Source organism: Argentina silus (assembly GCF_951799395.1).
Source record: "Argentina silus genome assembly, chromosome: 7".
Lineage (NCBI taxonomy): Eukaryota > Metazoa > Chordata > Actinopteri > Argentiniformes > Argentinidae > Argentina > Argentina silus.
Genome location: NC_139661.1, coordinates 3,408,776 through 3,433,285, shown reverse-complemented (window position 1 = coordinate 3,433,285; position 24,510 = coordinate 3,408,776). Strand labels below are relative to the sequence as shown.

The 24,510-nt window shown below is 46.7% G+C and overlaps 1 protein-coding gene across 1 annotated transcript in view; it reads right to left on the bottom strand.

Annotated features, from left to right (window-relative positions):
* Window positions 1-24,510, bottom strand: part of arvcfb (ARVCF delta catenin family member b) — a 150,602-nt gene that overhangs the window by 109,015 nt on the left and 17,077 nt on the right. The window contains exon 2 of the mRNA XM_083673668.1: window positions 11,709-11,786. The gene's annotated coding sequence lies outside the window, so the exon portion shown is untranslated. The remainder of the gene's footprint in view (window positions 1-11,708; window positions 11,787-24,510) is intronic.

Below are 24,510 nucleotides of genomic sequence, written 5' to 3'. Positions count from 1 at the left end.
TCCTGGCATAAACTCAACAGCAGGAGCCAATGCCCAGACGGTAATGGAACCAAATAGCATTTGGGGAGCAGCAATTATGGAGCATCCTGGGAAATAAAGACAAACTAGGGACAGACCGATCCAATTGTAAATGTTGCACAGTTATAGTACAGTATTCATGTCTCAACTGAAGCTTCCTGCTCAAACATCCCATTACTTAAGGTGTTTTTTTTCCCGTTAATTTAGACAGCAAGCCAAAAAATTCACACAAAACCCAATTAGCACTGTTCTATATACTGCAGCTGTGAAGAAGATATGATTGTGTTGAGACACTAAGTCGTTTAAAACCACCCAGTTCTGACAACCAGATCTGCCAAAAAACGAAACACCTCATTTCAGGAAACGTCTTCTGTAGCGGAGCAATAAAAAAATAAAAATAAATAAAGAGCTGAAGATATCAAATCGCTTTTAACACAGCCTTGAAAACTGAACCTACTGGATATAACAAAAACATCACATAGCATACTGACACTTGAACAGTGGCGGCTGCTTACATAGCTTATTTCACGGTATTTCACACTACAAAGCCACAGCTATTTTTTTTACACATTCAAACTAACTCTGTATATCGGTCAAGTGGGGTCAAGTTCTACATTGACAAACCACAATCTTCCAGACTGCATTTCGGTTTGCTTCTAGTTCTGAGTGGCATCTTATTTTTGGTGCATCCTTGGGGGCCAACACACAGTGTGTGGTACGTCTTATGAATATTGCTACTCAGATTACTCCCATTAATATGGGCCTAGTTTCCAGAGCATGCTTCTCCCAAGGAGCTCCAGGGGTGGGCTCCTGCTGAGTGATCCCCCCCCCCCCGGGGAGCTTCCTCCTATTCCTCAGAACAAACGCAGACAGTTCCTCCTCCTGCATCACTGCCACGGGCTCTCTGAACGAAGCAACTCGAGGAGTCATCTCTACTGCAGCACCGGCATTAATATACCACCTAATATTAGACTCGTAAAAGTTACTGCCGATGACAAACATACAGTATACGGTTGGTGCGTAAAACCAACATGTCTTACACATGCAAACATTTGTATTGTCATGCTTTATGCACACACAAGTATGTATAAAAAACATTTCAGAATTATTTACTGAATTTCAGCCTTCTTTTTACCTTTTCCAATTCAGTTTGTATCTTGGGGTCGTTTGCTATGCTAGGTCTTCAAGAACTGACTGACACAGTACAGTAGGCCGACCAACGATGTCAATTACGGCTGTAAAATATTTAGGTAGATTTCCATGGTTGCTATGGCGCCGTAATTAGCTCTCGCTAATTTCACTGTGTTTTAATACTTTTCTGTTATTTTTTCACTATATTTGAACCTCATGCCAAACACATGGCTAAAACTGCCTTCTTCCACCTCAGGAATGTTGCCCGTCTCCGACCCTCCCTCTCCTTCAGTGATGCAGAGATCCTCATCCATGCGTTCGTTACCTCCAGTCTGGACTACTGCCACAGTGTATTTGGGGCCACCAATCCTCAACACACTCCAACATGTTCAGCAACTCAGCTGCCCGCCTGCTCACTAGAACCCACTCCAGAGACCGCATTACTCCAGTCCTCCAAAACCTCCACTGGATCCCAGTCCGATTTAGGATTCAGTTTAAGATTCTCCTCACCACCTACAAAGCCCTCAACAACATGGCACCCTCCTACCTCTCTGACCTCCTCCTCCAGCACACCCCTACCCGCAGTCTCTGGTCAGCTGACGCCAACCTCCTTGTCCCCATCACCAGGACTAAAACGCCGGACCTGAGGGGACCGGGCTTTCTCCGCTACAGCTCCCACTCTTTGGAACACTCTCCCAAACCACATAATAAAAATCCAGCAGGCTCTCCTCCTTCAAACAATCCCTCAAAACCCATCTTTTTAAATGTGCTTTTAATCTTTAACCATTTTTATTGATGTCTTGACTGACGGTGCTGTTTTTATTCATCCATATATGCTTGTTCTCTCTGTGGAAACTAGTGTCTCTGAGTACTGAGAAAAGCGCTATACAAAATACATGCATTATTACTATTATTATTATTATTTTCATATAGTTTTTCATCTTAACATCATACAGTAGGAGTTGATTCCTATGTGGCTCGGTCTGTCTTTATTGAAATAGATAAAATAAAGTCTGGCTTCCCAGCGAGTGTAATATCAGGCCTCAGAGATAGGCCAGCCCCTCAGGCAGAGCTTCAAACAGCATTACTGAGGCGATGCACTCACAGGGGTGCTACTGTACAACCAGACCAGACCAGATCTCTGCCTTTGCTCACAAAGCCAATGCACTTGTTTGGCATTGCCCACCGAAGCCATCGGGAGGATGGATTCATAATCACTCAAACCACCAAATCAATAATTGTGGGGGAAACCTTGAACATCAGAGATACATTTCATGTCAGAAATGCTGTATTGTTACAGTATAAAGCCGCACGATATCTCCAGCATGCATTTTTGCAACAAACAACTGAGGCCGCAGTGTACGAGCCCAATGTGGAACAAATGATTAATTTGTTACACAGCATTAGGGCAGATAAGGCTAGCAGTGGTACAACAAGGACGACAACGACAACAAGCAGTCAACAAGCAAGGTCAGGTCCCAAAGAGCTGCTATCCACTGGCAGAGGTTTACATGGACACCGTTAGGGTGTGTGCACAGAGAGGTCTTTCAAGTAACACACACAAACACACACACACACACACACACCCCTCATCAATGTCTGAGCAGTCAGTGGCACCTGGGGCCTTCCACACATACTACCTCACAGGGAGGAGGCAGGTTAATGAAAAAGTATTGATCCTCACCTCGTATCTCCGGAGAGGAAAGGGAAGTAACATCAACACTTCCCAACTTTGTATTCGTTTTTTTTCGTTTTTTTTAATTCCGAAACTGCTTCGGGTCTTAAAGGGAGAAAGAGGCGAGAAAGAGAGAGAGGAGAGGTGTGTTTGTGTGTGTGTGTGTGTGTGTGTGTGGGGGGGGGGGGGGGGGGGTATGTGAGCAATGATGACGCCACCATCGTTTAGTGAGAGAAAGGGCCTGCAGACAGGGAAGGGGGGTGGGTGGGTTGGACAATAGGAAGACTGGGGGCCGGTCAGTCTAGGAGAGGTCTGCTTCTCTCCCATAAAGGGAGACGGGGCCTTTCATTTGCCCACCTCGACTTTCATTTAAGACTGGAGCCGTTCCATTCTCTCACCTTCCCAACCCCTGGCTCCGAGGGGCCCTTCACACCCTTATCTCCTCACACTGCCTTGAACAGCCTTACAGACAACCATCGCTATAGGCGGCAGGTCAATTAGATGGAGCCCACAGAGGGGTGGTGGTGGGGGGTGGTGGGGGGGGGGTTGGCTCGACTCCAGGAATGAAATGAGATCTGTACTGACACAGACGTGAGGCCGGGAACAGGGGGATTGCTGCAGTCTAACAACCCACCACTGCTACCACCACGACTACCACCTCAGGCAGTGGAGAATGAGATGACAAGGATCAATGGACATGAGTCACGGACCCCCCCCCATCCACCCCCATCCACCCCCATCCTCGATGGGTGGTCTTCTGTGGCACTGGGGATCCTGCTGTAGGGGCCCTGCAGTGATTCACTGGAGAGAGAAATTGTCATCCGTTTTGCACGATCTAACCAAACCAACCACGTCTGGAAAAACCTCTGTTTGGGGTTAGGGGAGCAAAGAAATCATCCGACGCACTCAGGTGTAAAAAAAAACACACAAAAAAAACAGAAAACCGCCAGACAAAAAAAACACATCAGACACTGCCCCCGATGTGACAATGTGAAACAGAGACTTGCACCCCCCTATTACTCTTTCTCCTTGCATCAAGACGCCTTTGTTTTTTTTTCCCCGACCGTGCCATTGTCACGCGGCATCAGCGGTCGCCACCGTTGCCCGGACCTGTTGAAAGTCTGCTGATGTGATGTGATCTGCTCAAGTGGAACCTCCCCTCCCCTTATTACCAATTACTGTTTCGAGAGCCGGGTTACAAGTGGCGAGGAACAAAAGAGCTGTGGAGATTTGACATCACACACACACACACACACACACACACACACACACACACACACACACACACACACACACACACACCGCACTCTCTCCCTCTCTCTCTCTCTCTCCAGAGGACAGCCGGCCCCCTACTCTCTCCCGCTTATTACCCCCGTCGCCAATTGAATGCCCTTCGTTTGCGGGCGTGCCCGTCCGCCCGCCTGCCGTTTATAGTGTTTACAATCCCCGGGCCTCCTTCACGGAAATCAATACAGCGCGCCAGAGATGGGGGGCTACTCTCCGAAATGACTCCTGAAGCAGGCCAAATCTAGTCTGGGAGAGCTTATTGACACGGGGAGCGGAGTGGTGGGATGTCTGAGAGCCGAGCGCCTTCTGTTGGACCCCCCCCCTCACCCCCCCCACCACCCCTCGCCCCCCCACCACCACCACCACCTTGTGCCTCGCTAGGCTAGAGGGAGAAACTGTATGAGGTATTGTGATATAGCAGCAGCCATGACCAGGATGTCAAGTTTGCTGGGGATATGTGTGTGTGTGTGTGTGTGTGTGTGTGTGTGTGTGAATGGACTATCAGACTCATACATGTGGGTGCATCTCTGAGGATAAGCCTCCAGTCAGATGCTACTATTGAGTGTTGTGTTGCTGGCGTGTAATCCTACGGTCTTCCCCTCCGCTGTATTCTCACAGTTCACGCCAATTCAGTGCCCTTGAAAATGTGACTAGTGGAGAGCAAAGGGAGGAAGGGAAAGAAACGGGGGGGTGGGGGGGGGAGGGGGGTGGGGGGGGAGGTTGTAACTGCAAAGACTCGGTTCTACATTAGCATAAGTTCAAAAAACATGCTTCTTCAGCCTTAATAATGCATGCATCTTGAGTCTGCAGTTGAATCTACTTGCTCTATAATATCTCCATTTGTTGAAAGGAGAGGAGACATGAGGATCTGATTTGAGGAAGACACACACACACACACACACACACACACACACACTCACTCACACAGGGTTGGTTTGGAAAGGCTGTGGAAAGCCATGGTGTCCTCTTTTGGTGGAAAAATAATTTCCTGAACTTCCCCTTTCATGGTGGTATGGAAGCACTGGGTCATCCTGATCTTGAATCTATTAAAGGAAGCCCCCTGCATGCTTGAAGCCCCCCCCCCTCCATGCTTGGCCTTATCTCCAAAGCAACACAGTCATACCAATTAACATTCCTATACACTTTCCTATGTTCTGAGAATAGGATTCTCCCTCACTCACACACACACACACACACACACACACGCACACACACACACGCTCGCACACACACACACAGGAAATCAATCTCAAGGTCATTGTTACGAGATGAAAAGAAAAGACTTCTAACTTCAATACGAACGAGAGAACAAAATGTTCAGCTTCAGTGAGAACACAATGCTTCAGTTTCAACAAGAGAGAAGAAAAGCTCACTGTACCATCACACTTTTGTGAAGCCTTAAGCCTACATGAGCAGATTCGGCATTTTAAAGATTTATATTGGACTGACTTCAGTTGGTATTTCTTTTTACTGGGGGTAAGAAACAGTAAAACAGAAAAAAAAATGTACCTCAGTCCCAGTGGTAAAAGTTTAAATAGATTCCAGCCTAGCACCTGGGAGCTAGAGGGCATACAGGTATACAACAGGAGTAAAAGGAAGCTCACTTTTTTTTGGCAGACTGTGTGTGTATTGTCGCCTTGAGAAATCGAGTTATTGTGCACAATTCAGTGAACAAAAAACGTCCACCGACAGCCAACAACGCATACTGGTAATACCTTCTAAGCACACCAAGAGATAATTAGCAGTAATTCTCATCTGCCAGTGTGAATATTCGAATCAGTTTGATTGTACATAAAATCCTATTTTTTACAGTTCACACAGAACTAATGAATGTATTAGCATACCGGTGCCGACACAAAGCATGTAGGCGCTAAATCCAATTGGTACACAATTGGAGGAGGTGACTAGAATCTTCCAGTATGCTGTTTATCAACAACAAAGCGTTCTCAATTTCTCTCTTTTCAGACTAATGAAGTCATGCTTTTGTTCAGCACTTTCAAGATATGCATTATTAGTGGAGAACGGTCTTTCATTATAACAGAAAACAGGAGCAGTGTTGAAATAATTTAGTATAGTATTAAAATAGTTCAATCATATCTATTTGCATACTCACAAATATATGTGTCCCAAAAGACCCCAAATACGTCAAACTATGTTCAGAATCCATAAATAGGCCAGTGGATATGTCTCCAATAAAGGATTTTAAAATGCTGAATCCTTTCCTCATTATGAAGATTCAAATGGACATCCAGGTTAGTAATAATTGCCTCCATATTTAATACAACAAGCACAAGAACGAGATGGCTAAAGAGATTCTCCAGAACAGAGAAAGTCTTTGTGACACTAATTGTATCAAGTCAAAGAGGCACTAGAAAGGCATTTAATGTTGAGTGTTTCATGTGCGAAATAACACATTTGAAACACAAAAGCATATCACCCCATCTGACTGGATCTAGGACTGAAAATGTACCGGACTGCAATAAAATGCTCAATTATACTGAAAACATAGCCTTCGGAACATCCTCTTATGACATATGAAATCACCCAAAATGCGACCTCCATGACAGCACGTGGCGATCATGTCCAGAAAGGTATCCAGTATCACTTTGGTATCTTATCAGCTTCTCTCCTTTATTGCCCAAGGGGTGGGGGGGTGGGGGGCTTTGGGCGTGTGGTCCCATCAGGGCGGTGTGAGGCGTGAAGGACAGCCTGCCACACACACTGCACAGGAGATCCCCGGATTAGTCACGGTCGCCGGGCCCGCGCTGCTGCTCCCTCCACTCACAGCACCGCTGTGCATCCCAATACAGCCAAACACACACACACACACACACACACACACACACACACACACACACACACACAACCGCAAGGACACAACACAATACAGCAGTATCACCACAATACAGATCACATAGGCCTATACAACCTTGCGCGCACACACACACACACACACACACACACACACACACACACACACACAACGATACAGGTAAAGCCTACACCACAAAAGCAGCACTTTACAATACAACACCACATCATTCATTGTATCTCAAACACGTACTCTAACAACACACAAACAGATCAACCACAGACAGCAACAAGGGTATTCATTTTGTTGTACCATATCACAATCAAACTGCATTACACAGAGCACGCCAATGCATTGTAATCTCATTGTGGTGCACGGGATGGAATGAGATCAAACAAGCATCTTTGATATCATTCCTCATTTTGTTCCATGCATGACAATGAGCCTGTCCTCTGATTTCTGCCTCCACTGGTATTAGTGACAGCATGCAGCCTTTGTGGTCTTTGTTGTATTGGGATATTATCTAAATGTTCCCAAAATGGATGGTTGGATAAGACTTTACTTGTGTGGTTAATTGAACGGTGCCCTTGCCTGACCAGCGTCCCCTGAACTACACACACACACACACACACACACACGCAGACACAGACACAGACACAGACACACACACAGCCATCATCAACGCCCAGACTCACGTAGAAGCAATCAAACGAGATCACTAAGTGATCCTTAAATACATCATCCCACAGAAAATGAGCCGGTAGAGATCGAGAGCTCTGCTCCACAGTCGCTTCTACACCTCCTTCCAATGCAGAGCTCATGACACGACTGAATTCATTTGAAGTGCCAAGTTGAACGCACGGCAAATACACAGCGCCCTCGGCTCGGCGTACGAAAGGACCCAAATGACTTTGGAGTGTAGGAGCTGAGAAAAAGAGAGGCGTGCAGCTCAGCACAGTGCTGCTGCTGCTGCCATAGGCCTATTGTGCTTCCCCAAACCCTTTATCTAGAATGAATTTAACAGGGGGGAAAGCTGAAACCCGACTGGAGTGGAGTGGAGACCATTAGATGTATGGAGGCGAAGTCAACCTGCATTTAGGCAGCCCCCCTCTGAGCAATAATGCCTCACCTCAAACTGCACCTGCTCTACCCTCTCTGCCTGTCCCTTCGCCAGGACAAAAGGGCAATCTTCCATAGATTGGTAATGCTGCAGATGTATCACTTTAAAAAAAAATAAAAACATTTCTCTGTGTAAGTCGGTGCGGGAAATGATGTGTTATAGGTTCTTGAGTCCACTTAATATGGCGGGGAAAGCATCAGGGTTGGACCAATCATGCATCCACGTTCCTCAACACATTGCTACATCAAATAGTCAACAGGCAGAGGGGTCACTGCTATTTTCCATTCCTCTTACGTGTGACTTCCTTCAAGAGAGGTGCCAAGTCATAAAATCAGCTCTTCTTCCTCGCTGTCCATTACTTTATTAAAGGCTTATTTCCGGATGCCATTAAAATGCCCTCCGTGTATAAAATGATAAACAGCAACCTCTAGGTGTATCTGACACTGTATAAATCACCATGACTTATAAAGAGTACTTCAACACTTCCTTCAGCTAGGCCACATGACAAGAAATCATTTCGTAGACTGCATGCTCTAAATGTCGGGCGGAGTAACAATTCCCTTGTGAAATTGTCCCCATTAATCACACCCCAAATTTGTAATGAAACATTGAGAAGCTGAACCAAAATACATTTGAGTGGCGCGGGGGGGGGGCTTCATATCTGCGCTTTTGAAAGAGTGATTAAACTTTAATAAATTACCCTCAATCTTAATTATTTTTGCTATGGGCCAGTGCAATTCACTGGGCTGCGGGCCAGAGGTTTCTGTCTTCAAATGAAAACAAAACAGTTCTATCAAAGGTGGTAGACAGGGCCTATCTGATGCGTCATTACAATACTGCCCTGCAACACAACCACCACAATGAACAAAAGTCAATGTAAAAGGTTGTAGCCAAGTACCACAGCAGTATTAAACTTGAAGATTTCAATTTCTGTATTACAAACGTAATGCTTTGTAGTAAAACCAAATATACACATGTACCAGCCACTAATTTTAAGAGTGTCATAGCAAAGGGTCTGAATACTTATGTACATGAGGTATTTCTGTATTTCAATTTGGATAAATTTACAGAAATTTCGAAAAACCTGTTTTCACTTTGTCATTCTGGGATATTGTGTTCTTTTAAATTCTTTTAATTGAATCCATTTTAAATTGAGTCTATAACACAACAAAATGTGGAAAAAGTGAAGGGGTCTGAATACTTTCTGAAGGCACTGTAATGAAACTAAAATGGTGATCAAATCAAGAGCGACGGTAGAGCAGGAAGGTAAAAGAACCCAGGTAGGATGCCCTGTGAGGCCAGGCCCAGGCGGGTCACTTCAGGCCGAACACACACTCAGACAACACACTGCCTTAATTGGCCCCTTGCCAGTAGATGAATATGCACTCCCAAACTATTCGAGTGGCCTTTCATCCTGGGGCTCCTGAGAGTTAATTAAAGCCACTCCTATCTTAGAAGAGCTGTGGGTTTTAGAGTGACCTTGTTTTTTTGGAGGAAGTTCTCCAGGATGGCTGCTGCACCGTCCTCATTCAGTGCTGTTAGCCTCTCTAACTGACATGCATTCAGAAAGGTTAGAAGTTAAACCTCCCACATGCAAACTCCCTAAATCCTGAACTTATCTTCAAGTGATAAGGTGATGTTAAGACCAGACTATATCCACGAGGCTGCTGAAATTTATGCGCCAAGCATAGCACTACTTAAAAAGGTCACTTGGCTTATGGATATTCATAAAAGAGAGAAATCTGCTTTGGTAAGATTCCATTATGTCATTTCGCTCGGAGCCACATATTAAGAAGCCCTCATAACAAGGTCTCCTGCAGTGGATCACAGCTGCTACAACTAAAAAACGCACCGCTACAAATGTATATTGAGAGAAAGGTCGCGCAGTACCTCCAGGTTGAGTTGCAGTGTGCTTCAGGAGCTGTTGAATGAGCAGCTGTCAATCCTGTCGTAAAACTAGGCTACTCCTCTACAGATGGCTACGCGTCCGCACATTAATGCAGCGTCAAAAAACAATCCATTGTGAAGGTCACTTGCAGAAATGTGAGAGTCTCAAAACGGTAAAAAAATAACAACATGCTGAGTTAGTACACTGAGCGGGGCAAGAGGTTAGACGGGAGCAGAAGGATGGGAGGAATGATTACAAAAAAAGCGTACCAACAGATGCGATGGGTTTTTCAGCTCCTCTCTCTCTCTCTCAGAGCAGAAACCCGGAGGCCAATGTAGAATCAGAGGGGAAACGCAGACAGCGAGCGGAGTTTAGAGTTCATCTCTGGGGGCCTAATAATGCTCTCAATAACAAGATGTCAGAGGCTGGTCGTCTTTTCATCTGGGTGATATTTGGAAGGCAGAACACCTTTAAATCTCTCTCTTCCTCCGAGCCCAACGCTCATTCAGAGACGGGCCATCGCTCATGGGAGAGACGTGCTCTGGTGATGAACGGCCTCCATCCCGCGGTACCGCAGCAAAGCCAGCACAGCGCTTCTCTTGACAAAAGTTTCAGACAGAAAGTAGAAATCAGCTCCGTCTCACTACCTTTCGCACACTTTTGTCCATACCGTATTCAGTCCGTGCCAAAAAACCCAAAGACTGACCGGTTTAACACCGCCAAAAAAACCAAGATTGAACCTTAATTGCACGAGAACAACATCTAGACTCTGTGTTACAGTAAATCAACAGCTAAAGAGACTGTTCTGTCAGAGAGAGCAACAAATAGGCTAACCATTGGACTTTCCTGGCATCAAAACAAAATGCACCCATTAAAACAGGTTCAACTTTAGTCGAGAGCTCCTAGGCAACCGACATTAATCAAGGCTGTAAAATGTTTGATGGCAAGAGAACTGAATCCCGACTTCAATGAAACAGCAATACCACCACATGGACAATGAGCCAAGTAATATCACCACGGATAGAACCAAGCTAAGATTATACACTGTGCATTGAGGATAAACAATACAACATGGTGATGACCTATATAGCATTAAATAATTTTGGAGTATCTACAGAGGGGATTATCGGATGAACAGACTTAATGGTGTCTGATAAAGTGAAGGCTTGTTCAACACTGCATTCAATGAATACCGTAGACGGCCAACATGCCAAACAACTCTCAAAGCTATTTTAGTAAAGCTTTGCTGATCAATTCTATTCTTTTCCAGGGTAGTGGAGATGACACTTTTAATCATTACGAACGACTGTTGAAAGTGGATTCATTTGAGATATCTATTGATTTTCAGAGAATGGGCTTCGACAGACCCATGCATCTTAGCTTGGAGCCTCACTGTAGATAATCTAATTCTGTCAGGAACAATGATGGCAGCTTTCTTCTTCTAATGTTTAAAGTGCCATGAAACATACAATATGTTCCACTCTTTCCCTTGCTGTTTAATATGAAATATATAAACAAGACCCATCCATCAGAACATAATGTCTAGTCAATATTCTTTAAGTCGCCATCTGAGATATCAATTCATCCATTTTGCAGTACAGTATACTGGATGAAGATTTGCCGTTAAGGGTTTATATCTGCTATGGAAGGTAATATACAATAAGTCAGCACGCTAAAGCTCAGCCAGAGACATAAAACAGCTGTGCAGTCAGACGCTACTCCTGTGACACGAATCCATTTGTTACACCGGGGCTGATTGGAGACCCTATAAACTCACCTTTGGCTGAAGAGAAAGACCCATAAAAATGTCAGGGCAGGTTGACATTTATCAGACGAGAGCCGTGTTCTGCTACACCTGAAAGACAAAACGAGAGACTTTTTTTAAGCTTAGGCCGCTTTGTCAGAGGACCGTGTGTGAATAGGGCAGTTTCATTTCATTTCGCTTGGCTACCATGTGTCATCTCTTCTCAAGTCTCAGCGTGTGTGTCCCATCATCCAATGCACCGGTTGACGCTGAGGGACTCACCGTAAGACATCTATTTCCATCAAAGATATGGGATTCTCATAGACGGCCGTAAGCGTGACGGACAATGACGCTTGGGGCTTGAAAGAGACCAGACCTTTAAAAAAAAGGAGGGTGTCTTCAATGCAGGTAAATGTCAAGCCTGCTGAGCCACAGTTGGTGCTAGACTAGGGCGGAGACCTTTTACCCTCCGCCCCCTCTTGGCCAAAGACCTCCATAAACAGAGAAGATGGACACTAGATGAGGCTGGTGGAGGTCGAAATCGGAGGAACGGGCTCATTGTAATGCACGGGACGGTATGAGGATACCGTTCCTCATTCCGTCCCATGCATTACAATGAGCCCGTCCTCCGTTTTCGACCTCCACCAGCCTCCCCTGCCGGACACACACGGTGGTGGTGAGTCACCGGGCTGGGAGCACAGCACAGTAACGAGCCCCTGTAAATGTAATGTCTCTGGGTGGGACATGCGTGGAGAGTGCAGATTGTAGTGTACTGTACGTGGCAAGGCAGGGTGGCGTGTAAAGTCTGCTGCCCTGCTCTGTTTAGGGGGGCGGAGAGAGAGAGAGAGAGAGAGAGAGAGAGACAGATACTGTCAGTGAGAGGACAGGACCTCCAGCTGAGCACCTGCCATCTCTCCCTCGCTCTCTCTTTGTTTCTCTCTCTCTCTCTCTCCCTCTGTGGCAGAATGTGCTCAGTGCTAGACAGACGAGAGGTCACACACCCAGAGAGCGAACAGGGACACGCCAGAGGCCACATCTGCCGGGTCTTAATCCTACTGTCGGCTGCCACAGAAATCTGCACCTTTATATATATAAAAAAAGATAATGCTTCCAATGAACAGGAAAACAAGGGCTCCCATTTTTTATCCGGTTGCGCCAAATCGTTTAATTCCTGGCTTTGTAGCTCGCCTGATGTCGAATGAAACAATAATGAATGCATGGTGTGCTGCAGTAAAAAAAAAAAAAAAAAAAGTAAAAAAAAAAGTGCATATATACAGAAACTCATTTGCAGGGAAAAGCAAAGAGCCAGCCTTGTTTAAAATGTGACGACATTTACAATTCCTCTGAGGCCTGTAAAGGCGAACTGACAGCAGCGGCAGCGGTGGCCTCATTCACTGATGTGCACGTACACACACACACACACACGCACGCGCACACGCACACGCACACACACACACACACACACACGCACACACACACGCACACGCACACATACACGCATACACACACGGGCACGCGCACACACGCACATACATGCATGCACACACACGCAGACACACACACACACGCGCACGGCAGGATGCGATCTTTATGCATCGCTGTTTTTCTAGCGTTTTATCGAGGGAAGGTGATTCAAGGCAAAAAAAACTCAACACAACTATTCAACAGAACAAGCAAATACACAGAGTCAAACTTTCTTTTCAAAGGTCCAGAGGGATACATTGTCGATAAAGAACGGCAAGAAAATGACTCCTTTGGAGCTATGAGCAGTTGCACAGTGAAGCAGTGTCTACTAGTGTTGGCCCAAAACATTGGGCATTTGTAGAACGCAATCCTTAAAATAGATCTGAGTAACATAATCACATAATACTACTTTGGGCTCATAGAGAGCAGCATGACTTGCGTTTGAATGTAGCAATTTGCTGGTTTAAGGATCGGACAGGGAGTTTCCGTGAGGCAGCGTCTTGTTGCCTATGGGGACCAGAGAGTGAGGCTCATGTTTCACCATCCTGAAACCACTGGCCTCTCCAGACACAAAGGAAATACTTTGTGGTCCTTCATGTCATTTTTCTTAGCCATGTGACTTACAAGGTCTTTATACAGTAGTAATCCTACTTCTATAAATATTCACACACGCGCGCGCGCACACACACATACACACACACACACACACACTATACTTAGCCTGGATGAGTAAAATCATTATTTTTGGTTTCCATTGAGAGTAAACCCAGTTGAAAGCCTACACCCCCCGTCTCTTCTCACAAAAAGCAGATCAGCGCAGGCAGGCAGGCAGGCAGGCAGGCAGGCAGGCAGCCTCCTTAAATAGAGAGGGGAGTGGGCAAGAGGAAAGCAGCCATGGAAATGGAGTGGGGGGGGGGGTGGAATTTGCTGGGCCTATAATCGATTAAAAAGCAATTTGCTCCCCCGGTCCAGCCCTGCACTCCTAAATGACAGATGGAGCACAGAGGGGTCAGAGGAGTCTGCCTGCTTGCCTGCCTGCTTGCCTGCCTGCTTGCTTGCTTGCCTGCCTGCCTGCCTGCCTGCCTGCCTGCCTGCCTGCCTGCCGTGGCTGGGCCCTGGGCCTCAGGCCCTCCTCCCCTCTCCCACCCCCCCTGTGGCCTCTGTCACAGTCTGCTGGGCACCTGGAAAGCGCCCATGCAGAAACCTCCTCCAGCTCTGGCAGACAGACAGACAAGCCAGGCCCTCCTAACACAGATCTGAAATAGTCCCCTCAACACCAGGCATGGACATGGGAGAGGAGAGGGCTAGAGTACTCACTGTACAAAGCAGCCCCACAGACAGACAAGCCAAGCTTCGCTAGCGTCGAAACCGAGACGGGCCTGGCCTGGCCTCAAACAAACTGTATGTGGGCAACATATTTAGTCACCTGCTGCGGGATGGGGGGGGGGGGGGGAGGGGTGGGGTAGTGGTTGTTGGGCCAGATATTATGTCAGTGAGTGGGGGGAGGGGAAAGGGGTGGAGGGGGGAGGGAGGCGTGAAGGAGGAGATATAAGGAGAGGACCATATGTCGGGTTGAGTCGGGTTGGGGTGTGTGACATTCAGACGACCTTAAATCTTCGGAGCTTTTCCCCCCGCTAATCTGACTGACGGGACAAACAACAGCCTCAACTGTCACGTCAGGGGTCTGTTTTTCGTTTCGTTTTTTTTTTTTTTTTTGGACGACCGTTTGTGTCAACCACCGGCGCCGTTTAGACTTGAAAGTGGCGGAGTGAACTCGGCTGTGTCCCCTCAGCATTGAGCTCTTGTGCAGAGGGAGCTGGTACGGTTAATGGAGACTGACAGGTGAGGTAATTGGGAGCAAGAAGCCCAGTGTCAGTGCATGGGGAAGCCTGGCCCTTTTATCAGTGACAGGACAGCTCAGAGGGGGGAGGGGGGAGGGGGGAGGGGGGAGGGGGGAGGGGGAGGGAGAGGGAGAGGGGCAGGGGAACAGGGGGTAAAAAGAGTGCAGGAGCCGCCGTGTCAGGGAGTAGTATGGGGCAGTGCTGAGTTGAGTGTCAGTCTGGATACAGCCTCCGGGCCTAAAACTCAGGGCGAATGGGATAAAAAGAAGGGGTTTTACTGAATTTCTAGGAGGAGAATACAAACAGTGAAGCCCCCTAGGGGGAAAGAAACGCCACTGCATTGCTCTCTCTATATCCCTCTCTCTCTCTCTCTGTTATGAATACCCTCAATGTCATTGATTACATTTTCAAACACGTCCCATAGATTTATTCTTCACTTGGTAATGTGCCTAGAGGCTAGATTTCAATGGCTTTGAAATGTTATTGCAGAAAAAAAAGTTTTAGGCAACATTCAATAGTACTTTCAGCTTTGAATGACTCTCCATGCATAAACTATAAGACCTCCAGATCCATTATTAAAAAATATAGGAAATAAATTATACACAGCTGCATTGTACAGTATATCAGTTTCAGTTCAGGTTTAGACAAACTAAAACCTGGACTGAAACTGAAAAAAATAGAAATGTAATCATCTGGCTCGTGCAGTTGAAGCATAGGGAAGGACACACTGTACAAGACCAAATAGAAGGGTGAATGAGAGGTCTTCATTGCTCTTGGACTGAGAGGCTGTCATAATATCAATAAGCCTCAATATCTTTCACCTTCTGTATGGAATACAATGAGCACAAAATGGACGCTGCCCATTAGAAACATCACCGCAGACACCTCCACTCGATACAAGTGTCAGGAACAGCCTTCTCTAACGAGTTATGGATCCGCCAGCCACAACACCCACACACCCACACACACCCACAGCTCTCCACTCCGCCACATATCAAACAATGGTCACCAAGTCAACACACAGAGGGAGAGAACAGCAGAGATTGGAAATGGCGATTCATTCAATGACAAATGAAAACCAGAGCGCAACGTGGTATGCTAGTGTGAAAACCCATTGAGACAGAATTAATGTGGTGTGGAATCCCACCCCCCATCTGCGGGGAAAAAAAAAAAAAAAGAAATCGGGACAAAAATCCTGTGTATTCACCCAGCGCTGTGCCAAAAGAGTTTCCAAACAAACTCTGGGTCCCCCCTCATCTCCCCCCGCCCCCCCCCCTCCCCTCAGCCCCAGTCCTGTCTGAGTCTCACCACCCCTCTGACATCTATTTAAACTCTCCTCTATAGGCTGCTGCCGCTGGAGCCCATCCAAGTGGAGAAAGTACCCCGGCCACAACGACAAAGCAGACTGCGAGCAGACTGCGATAGCACATGGGGAATGGCATTGAAATGGCTTTATTCAGAGGAAGGCAGCCATACGCCTGTACAGTAGCCCACAATAGGGCTTTGACGTAAAAAAGGTAAACAAACCACAATAGGCACAATCTGTAAAGTGCCGGAGGAGGAGGGTGGATCGACTGACAGGCGGTGCTCACGAAAGGATATGTTAATGTGTTGTTGGTTTTTTTCCATTCAGCTTGTGTAAGTCGCACAGTGTACTGCTGTACAGACGCCACTGTCGAGGTGGGAACAGTGTGAATACTGTACAGTGAGTGGACCAACTCAAAAGAAAGGGAGTAAAGAAAAAAAGGGACACGTCGTCTCAAAGTGAGTTGTGTATTTTTGCCGTTCAGGATGACTCCTCTTTGGTGTAGCGCCTAACAAGAGGGGAAGAAGCAGAAACGTACATGAGAGGTGATGATGTCTTATCGTTGTCAAACTCCATTTTAGGATCAATCGTTTCCAATTTCCCCAACACCGACTTCTTGTCCTGTTTGGAGACAGAGTATCGCACGCACACACTCCGTCACGGTGATGTGAGAGGCAGCCTGGGAGTTGGAGAATGGGCATGACTTCTCATCGTGCTCTCTAAACAGCTCTCTGAACAGCCCGACGTCTCTCTGCTACGGCTGGGAAGTGTCACTTCCCAGCGATGCCTGCGCAGGCGGAGAGAGATATAAATACAGGAGAAATCACATTGGGTTCGTGTTGTGTATCAGCCACAGATCCACATGAAATGTAAATGTTGTGCTGCTCCCCAGGCAGTCAACCAGAAGTGGGATCCCAGAGAGACAGAAAGAGAGCGAGAGAGGGGGAGAGAGGGGGAGAGAGAGAGAGAGAGCGAGAGAGAGGGGGAGAGAGAGCGAGAGAGAGAGAGAGAGGGGGAGAGAGGGAGAAAGAGGGAGGGAGAGAGAGAGAGAGAGAGAGAGGGAGGGAGAGAGAGAGACAGAAAGAGAGCGAGAGAGAGAGAGAGAGAGACAGAAAGAGAGCGAGAGGGAGCGAGAGAGGGAGGGAGAGAGAGAGGGAGGGAGAGAGAGAGAGAGAGAGAGGGAGGGAGGGAGGGAGGGAGAGAGAGAGAGAGAGAGCGAGAGAGAGCGAGAGAGAGAGACAGAAAGAGAGCGAGAGAGAGAGAGAGAGAGAGACAGAAAGAGAGCGAGTGGGAGCGAGAGAGAGAGAGAGGGAGGGAGAGAGAGAGAGAGAGAGAGAGGGAGGGAGGGAGGGAGAGAGAGAGAGAGAGAGCGAGAGAGAGCGAGAGAGAGAGACAGAAAGAGAGCGAGAGAGAGAGAGAGAGAGAGACAGAAAGAGAGCGAGAGGGAGCGAGAGAGAGAGAGAGGGAGGGAGAGAGAGAGACAGAAAGAGAGCGAGAGGGAGCGAGAGAGAGAGGGAGGGAGAGAGAGAGAGAGAGAGAGAGAGAGAGAGAGGGAGGGAGAGAGAGAGAGGGGAACACAATGAAAAGACTATGAGAGGAAGAATACAGTAAAGAAGAAAAGGGAGGAAACTAGGGTAGCGAGTTGTGTCTTTCAGAATGACTCTCTTTGGTGTAGTGCTTTTGATGGAGGAGCAAAATAACAGTAGGGAACATAAATATACTGGGCATGTGACGCGATGATGTCTTATCATTTTCAAACTACATTTAGGAACAATCATTCCCAATTTTCCAACACCAGTTTCTTGGTCCTGCTTGGATCTAACACACACACACACACACACAGACACACACAGACACACACAGACACACAGACACACACACACACACACACACACAGACACAGACACAGACACAGACACAGACACAGACACAGACACAGACACACAGACACACAGACACACACACACACAGTGATGTGAGAGGCAGTCTGGGAGTCGGAGACTGGGCATAACTGCTCATATGGCTCTCTAAACGGCTCTCTGAGCTCTCTACTATGACTGGAAAGTCTCGAGTTTCAAGTTGATTTAGTTTTAAAGTGCGCCAGCAGCAAGTGACACTCGTCTGCTTAGGCGGAGGGAGATATGAATACAGCAGAAGTCACATTGGGTTTTGTGTTGTGTATCAGCCACAGATCCAAATGAAATGTAAATGTTGTGCTGCTCCCCAGCCAATCAACCCAGAAGTGTGATCCCAGAGAGACAGAAAGAGAGAGAGAGAGAGAGAGAAAGAGAGAGAGAGCACTGGCTGGCGGTAATGGACCTTCACATCTCCCTGTCTTCCCTCATTTGGGAGGATTCTGCAAGCCTGTCTGTAACGCTGTCAGAGCAGATCACCCTCTCCATCTTTGGAAGACTGAGGGGAATTGTGCTTATTTGCCTTCAAACTCCTCTCTTTTGTTCACGATAGTCCGGATCAATGGAGGTAGTAACATATCGAGTCAGGCCAGCTAGGATGGACTGTAGGGGTCTGTATTCCTCTCAACTGTCCATTGAACATTTACCATTGCTCTGTGATGCTGTTTCTCCATTGGGGTAGGACACAGAATGACCATGAAGTAAGCCTAAGGAGTAGTATTATGCAATGTAAGATTCACAACGGTCTTCATTGATGCCCTACCCCTGAGGCGTCCAGTGTCAACTGGAAATGTACATTAGCACTGGGATTGACAGGGTATTCTTGGTCAAGGGTTTTCCACATGCACAAAGAAGTCATTGGAGCAGAGCAAAAAAAAAAAAGCTCCCGTCTACGAGACCATCGTAGTGGCCTCAGCGGTAATGGATTCCCAAGACAAGCTTCTCGACTTTGTATTATATTCATGCTCTCCTCGCATGACCAATCTACTTTAACACAAAGGACTTCAAAGCCCGTACAGTAACATGGCTTCTCACTGCACGTTGAACGAGGCTAGTGTGAAGTTCGGATGGCATTTAACCCCCCTCATTCCAGCAGACTCACAGACTCGACTGTGGCTAATTTATCTACGGTCCATTTCTTCCAGGCTTCTGAATGAGAAAAAAAACTAAAAAAGAAGAAGTCTAGAACGTCTCCCATACAGCGGAGTGCAGCAGACTTAGCCTCTGGAAAAGTTTGCCTCCATTTACTCCAGCGAAACAAGATAAAAACGTAGCCTGCGCACTTAATTTATGATACAGTGTAAATTAATGGGCGCTGACAAGTTCAATAATTTTCAGAGGCAATACAGATAACGTTATAATTATAGGGCGAGGAATGAAAGAATTGGAGGGGAGAGGGCACTTACTGTGTGATGTGTGGCAGCCCTCTACCGACACTAGGGCGAGTTAATGGCAGACCTTGGGTGTTAATGTGATATTGTTTGGTTTATTATGGGCTTGTGTGTGCCAGGGCCTTGCCTGCTGTGAGCGAGTGAGCTGAGTGATTTGATGCCAGCTCAGTCTCTCTCTCTCTCTCATACACACACACACACACTCACAAACAGGATAGACACACAAAAGGGTCTAAAACGAGATCTCAACCGAAGCAACGGTGTTCACAAAGACAAGGGCTTAGATGTCGATATCACTCCTGGCTGGCTGGCTGGCTGTTTCTCAGTTCACATTCATAGCCTGAGTGCCAGAGGCCAATTTACTGTGCTGCTATGATTAATTAAATGTAATCATGAAATGTAATCAATGTGTCTCCCTCATTGTTAGCTGAGCCTCATTAACTGCTTTTATCCACTCAAGCCATTAGAAGGAATGTTGATAAAAGAAAAAGAGAGAGAGAGAGAGACAGCAGAGAGAGAGAGATAGAGAGACAGCAGAGAGAGAGAGAGATGGCAGAGAGAGAGAGATAGAGAGACAGCAGAGAGAGAAAGAGAGAGAGAGAGAGAGAGAGATGGCGGAGAGAGAAAGAAAGAGAACGAGACAGCAGAGAGCAGAAAAAGACAGAGACAGACATTGAGAGTGAGAGAGAGAGAGAGAGGGAGGGAGATAGAGAGAGAGAGAGAGAGAGAGAGAGAGAGCAGACAGACACATCAGCATCATGCCCAGGCTCCTCCATGGCTTCCAACAGATGCCAAACTTCATTAGGGACGTCCATGCCACTTCACACACTACATCAGGGATACGACATAGGGCAGGGGGACTGCTATCATGTCAAGTCACAGAGGAAAACATATGCCATCCCCATCAGTAACCTGCGCAGTGTTACTGTGTTGTAATGTTGGGCCTCTTTACGCTCCTCCGACTCCATTCTAGGGAGGCAGGATTGGGGAGAGCACAGCTGCCCTCTATGGGCGGAAAGAAATCCGACACACACAGGGTTTTTTTCTCTACCGCACTATGGGCCGGTTTCACAGACAAGGCTTAAGCCTCGTCCTGGACTGAAAAGCATCCTCAGTGGCAATTTGCCATTGAACGTGTGAATTAGTCCAGGACGAGGCTTACGCCTTGTCTGTGAAACTGGCCCTATAGCTTGCAGGGAGAGTAAGGACATTGTTTGGCTCAGGTGTGTGGAGCACTAATTGGCCCCGCTTATGTTGCTAATGCTGCAAAACCACCATTCTCGGCCAGTCATCAAAAGCGGCTACTGCAACAGCATGAAACGGAAAGCCACTGAAGTGAAGCTTGACTCTCTTTGTCTCACATTATGGGGGCGTTTTTTACCAGACACAGATTAAGCCAAGTTCTGGACGTAATCGTTCTTTCAAAAAGGACACTCTCCACTGAAGATGCTTTCCGTCTAAAGAGCGCGCTTAATCTTGGTCTGGGAAACCAGCCCAGTGGGTTTTAGTTGATGGAATGCTGGGTATTTTAAATTCGTTAACCTGTTTTCCTCCGATAGAAAAGGAATAAATCCGTCCCGCTCCTTCTATTACACGGTAGTCAAGCTACGATGGGTGTCAAGATCCATTCCTTCTGGTGCCAAGTTCAATAGCAGGAAGAGGCCATGTTTGCTTTTGCATTCTCCGCTCCTCAGAAACAAGCCCACATTCTGTGGACATAAACCAATAATAAAAAAAAAAGAAACAAGACAGAGAAAAGGGAGAGAAAAAAAAAGAAAGAAGAAATTCCTCTTGTAATAGATTTGCGGAGCAGGCTAAACAAATGGGTCTGTGTGTACACTGAGCTTTAAAAAGACTGGAAGACGCCACAGTTCATATTTCTTTCTCAGCACGGCTTCCTGTGCGTGTGGCTGGCCTTTCTGTTGCTCTAACTGGACCCCTGGAGAGCATGAACAATAATGCTTCGGGGGGGGGGGGAAGCTGCGTGGGGATCCAGCTCTCCACTCAAATCATCTTCCTAATCATACCCAACGTGACAGTAGCACACACTGCAGGGTGGTTCGACAAAGACAAAGATGTCAGAAAAACATACATACATTTCTATCTCAGAGACATTCATTACCCATCCAGGTCAGTCAACGCAAACAAACATGACATGTTTTGATGTGAAGTGGTCGGTTTTGAGAAGTTTTATGAAAGATCGTCTGGTATGGAAAAGACAGCATGAAAGGTGCAATTGTCAAGCGGTACCAATCTGAAAACGGGGGGAGAGGGACGACGACACGCGGCATAATTACGGTTCAATATGGCTTTGTGTGAATATTTTCGTTCGGGGTCAACGCATCAGTGAATATGATTAACACGATATGTGGACTTTACGTGTTGGTCGTCGTCACCGACGTGGTAAAAAAAAACAACAACAACAAAAAAAACGGACAAAGAGAGGAAAAGAAAAAGGCAAATGCAAATTGCCACTCCACCCGACTGTTTTGCATATTGAGCCAAGCGGAAGCAGGAGCAAATTCCCCCTCTCGTGTCATGAAGGCTGCATAAATTCCCCCATTAGAGGTCTGGGAGTCAGGTATCGGAACGAGCCCTGCGCTGGCTTCTTCCTGAGCTCTTCATCCGTAACAGAGATCTATCAGGGTTTCTGGCCTGAGCTGTTTGCAACAAGTGAATAAGGAGCATAGAGTCTGCAGAGGGAGGGGCAGCCGACCCCCCCCCCCCCTCCCCCTCACACACACACACACACACACACACACACACACACACACAGTACCCTAGGGCCTCCCTTCGACCTCTCTCGCACACGCATGCAGACACACACACACAGAAACACACACACAAGTCATAACGTGTGAGGAAAGGGAGCTGCCAAAAGCAGGCTAACGCAGAGGTGCTGCTCCATAATCCTATGACGTGTGTTATGAGTGGATCACACACACACCAAAGGCATTTGGATCTCTCACAAAGAAGACAAAAGCACTGATGATGATATTTATATTTCCCCATCTCTGACCACAGGAAACATGAGGGCGCACTCAGGGGGAACTGTGAGAACGAGGCAGCAGACATTTTCCCACTGGCACGCCTGAGCACTTGATGGCTGTCACGTTGACGAGGGCCATTTGACAGTGTGGGGGCAGGTTCCACTCCGGACCAGTACAGGACCGTAGGTAGAGGCTACATTTTTCCCTCCTTTTCTCTCCACAGCCTGTCCGAAGGGTTTGATGAAGCAACATGTCGGCATGTCACATTAACGACACAGCCGTACTCCGTGGACTCGTCGCTGGCATGGGCATGGGTGCTGCAATGCCAATTATGATTTAGCAGCATGCACGAGCCATCACAACGTCTCACTGAAGTCTATCCAATAGGGCTACGCCAGCATGTGGATTTATACTCTAGTATACTCTAGTCCAAATCCAGTCATAAGAGTTGCCATGAAAAAACATATTTCTCCCGTTGGTAGTGTTGTTGCTGAACATACTATGTGACTTTATAATCATAAAGCAATAAATCTGAGTCTATGGAAACATGTATTGTTTTTCTCAAAGAATGACAAACGGCAATAAAATAACATTTTTTAAAAATGGGAAAACCCGAGATCAGAAACATGCAACGTGGCCACCACGAACAAAGTCACCTCTACGATATCCATCTAAATGTAAAACATGTCTATTATTATAGGCCATATCTTAAAACAAATGTACAAACCACATCAGCATGCATGCTACGGTACAGCATAATGATATACGGTACATTACTTCAGGCAAAATATACATCAGATTTACTGTATTTGGCTTCTATAATTATGCTGTGCCCTTTTCCAAATTCAATAGCTAAAACATATATACACTGGAGAAAAGACTGCATAAAATAACACAAACAGGAATGGATGGTTTGGTGGAGATGAAATCGTCATCCTGAAAACATTTAGCCATTTCCTGACTCCTGACCCCCACCCCCCCCGACCCCAGAAGTCTCAGTCTCATACGATGAGCAAGTGTGTGTTCTTTGGACATGAACTCCTCAAATTCTGTCTACCACCTCATAACAATAAAGAGTAATATGTTTCACATAGAAACATGTAGGCTAACCCACTCTCTTGACTAGCAATCCTTTTGAGTCTTCCTCACATTTCAAAGAAGTCTCCCAGCCTCTCCTTTATGAACAATTACACCAAATACCCTCTCTGAGAAATATGTCAGTTCTTTGGAGCATAACAGGAACACGGCAGACATCTTAGTAAAAAGCAATCCCATGTAAAAGCCTTTCCAGGATAAGGAAGAGCCCAAACCAGGGCAGCACATATATTCTTTCTTGAGGGAGGGCACCAGCTCCATCAGGATTATGGAAATCCCGGGTCATTACACATGTCTGTAAACCCCCCCCCGAAACATTCCCATTTTGTTGCACTTGTCTGTGTGGGTGATGGGGATCCTCTGGAGGGCTGTGGCCATGGATTGAGTCCTGATTAGCGATCCTTTGTGACGGTCGGGTAAGGTGCTGGGGGACAAGTTCATTTGTCAGGGCCCGAGTGTTGGACACCTCCCTTTATCAAGATGTACACAGGATCAGGTGCTTAGAACGGATGGGGGGGGGACACAACACAAACAGCGCTCTGATCAGATTGGATGATGGATGATTTAGAGCCGGCTCTGCCAGCCCAGGGACTGGCCCCCCATCTCCAGCTTATTATCCATGGAAGGATGGAGACTCTGGACCGAGGGGCTGCGTAAGCTATGTCCCACCTACCGAATAGTCTAGATAACCCCCTCCACCTCATGTCATGAGGTGTGGGAAAGTCAAATCTAAGACAGCGTGCCTCCCCAAGATAACTACGTACATGTCACCTATACAAGAACAAAATCAATCACATTTCACCGAGGTGCTTGTGAAAAAGACATTCTATGAGCA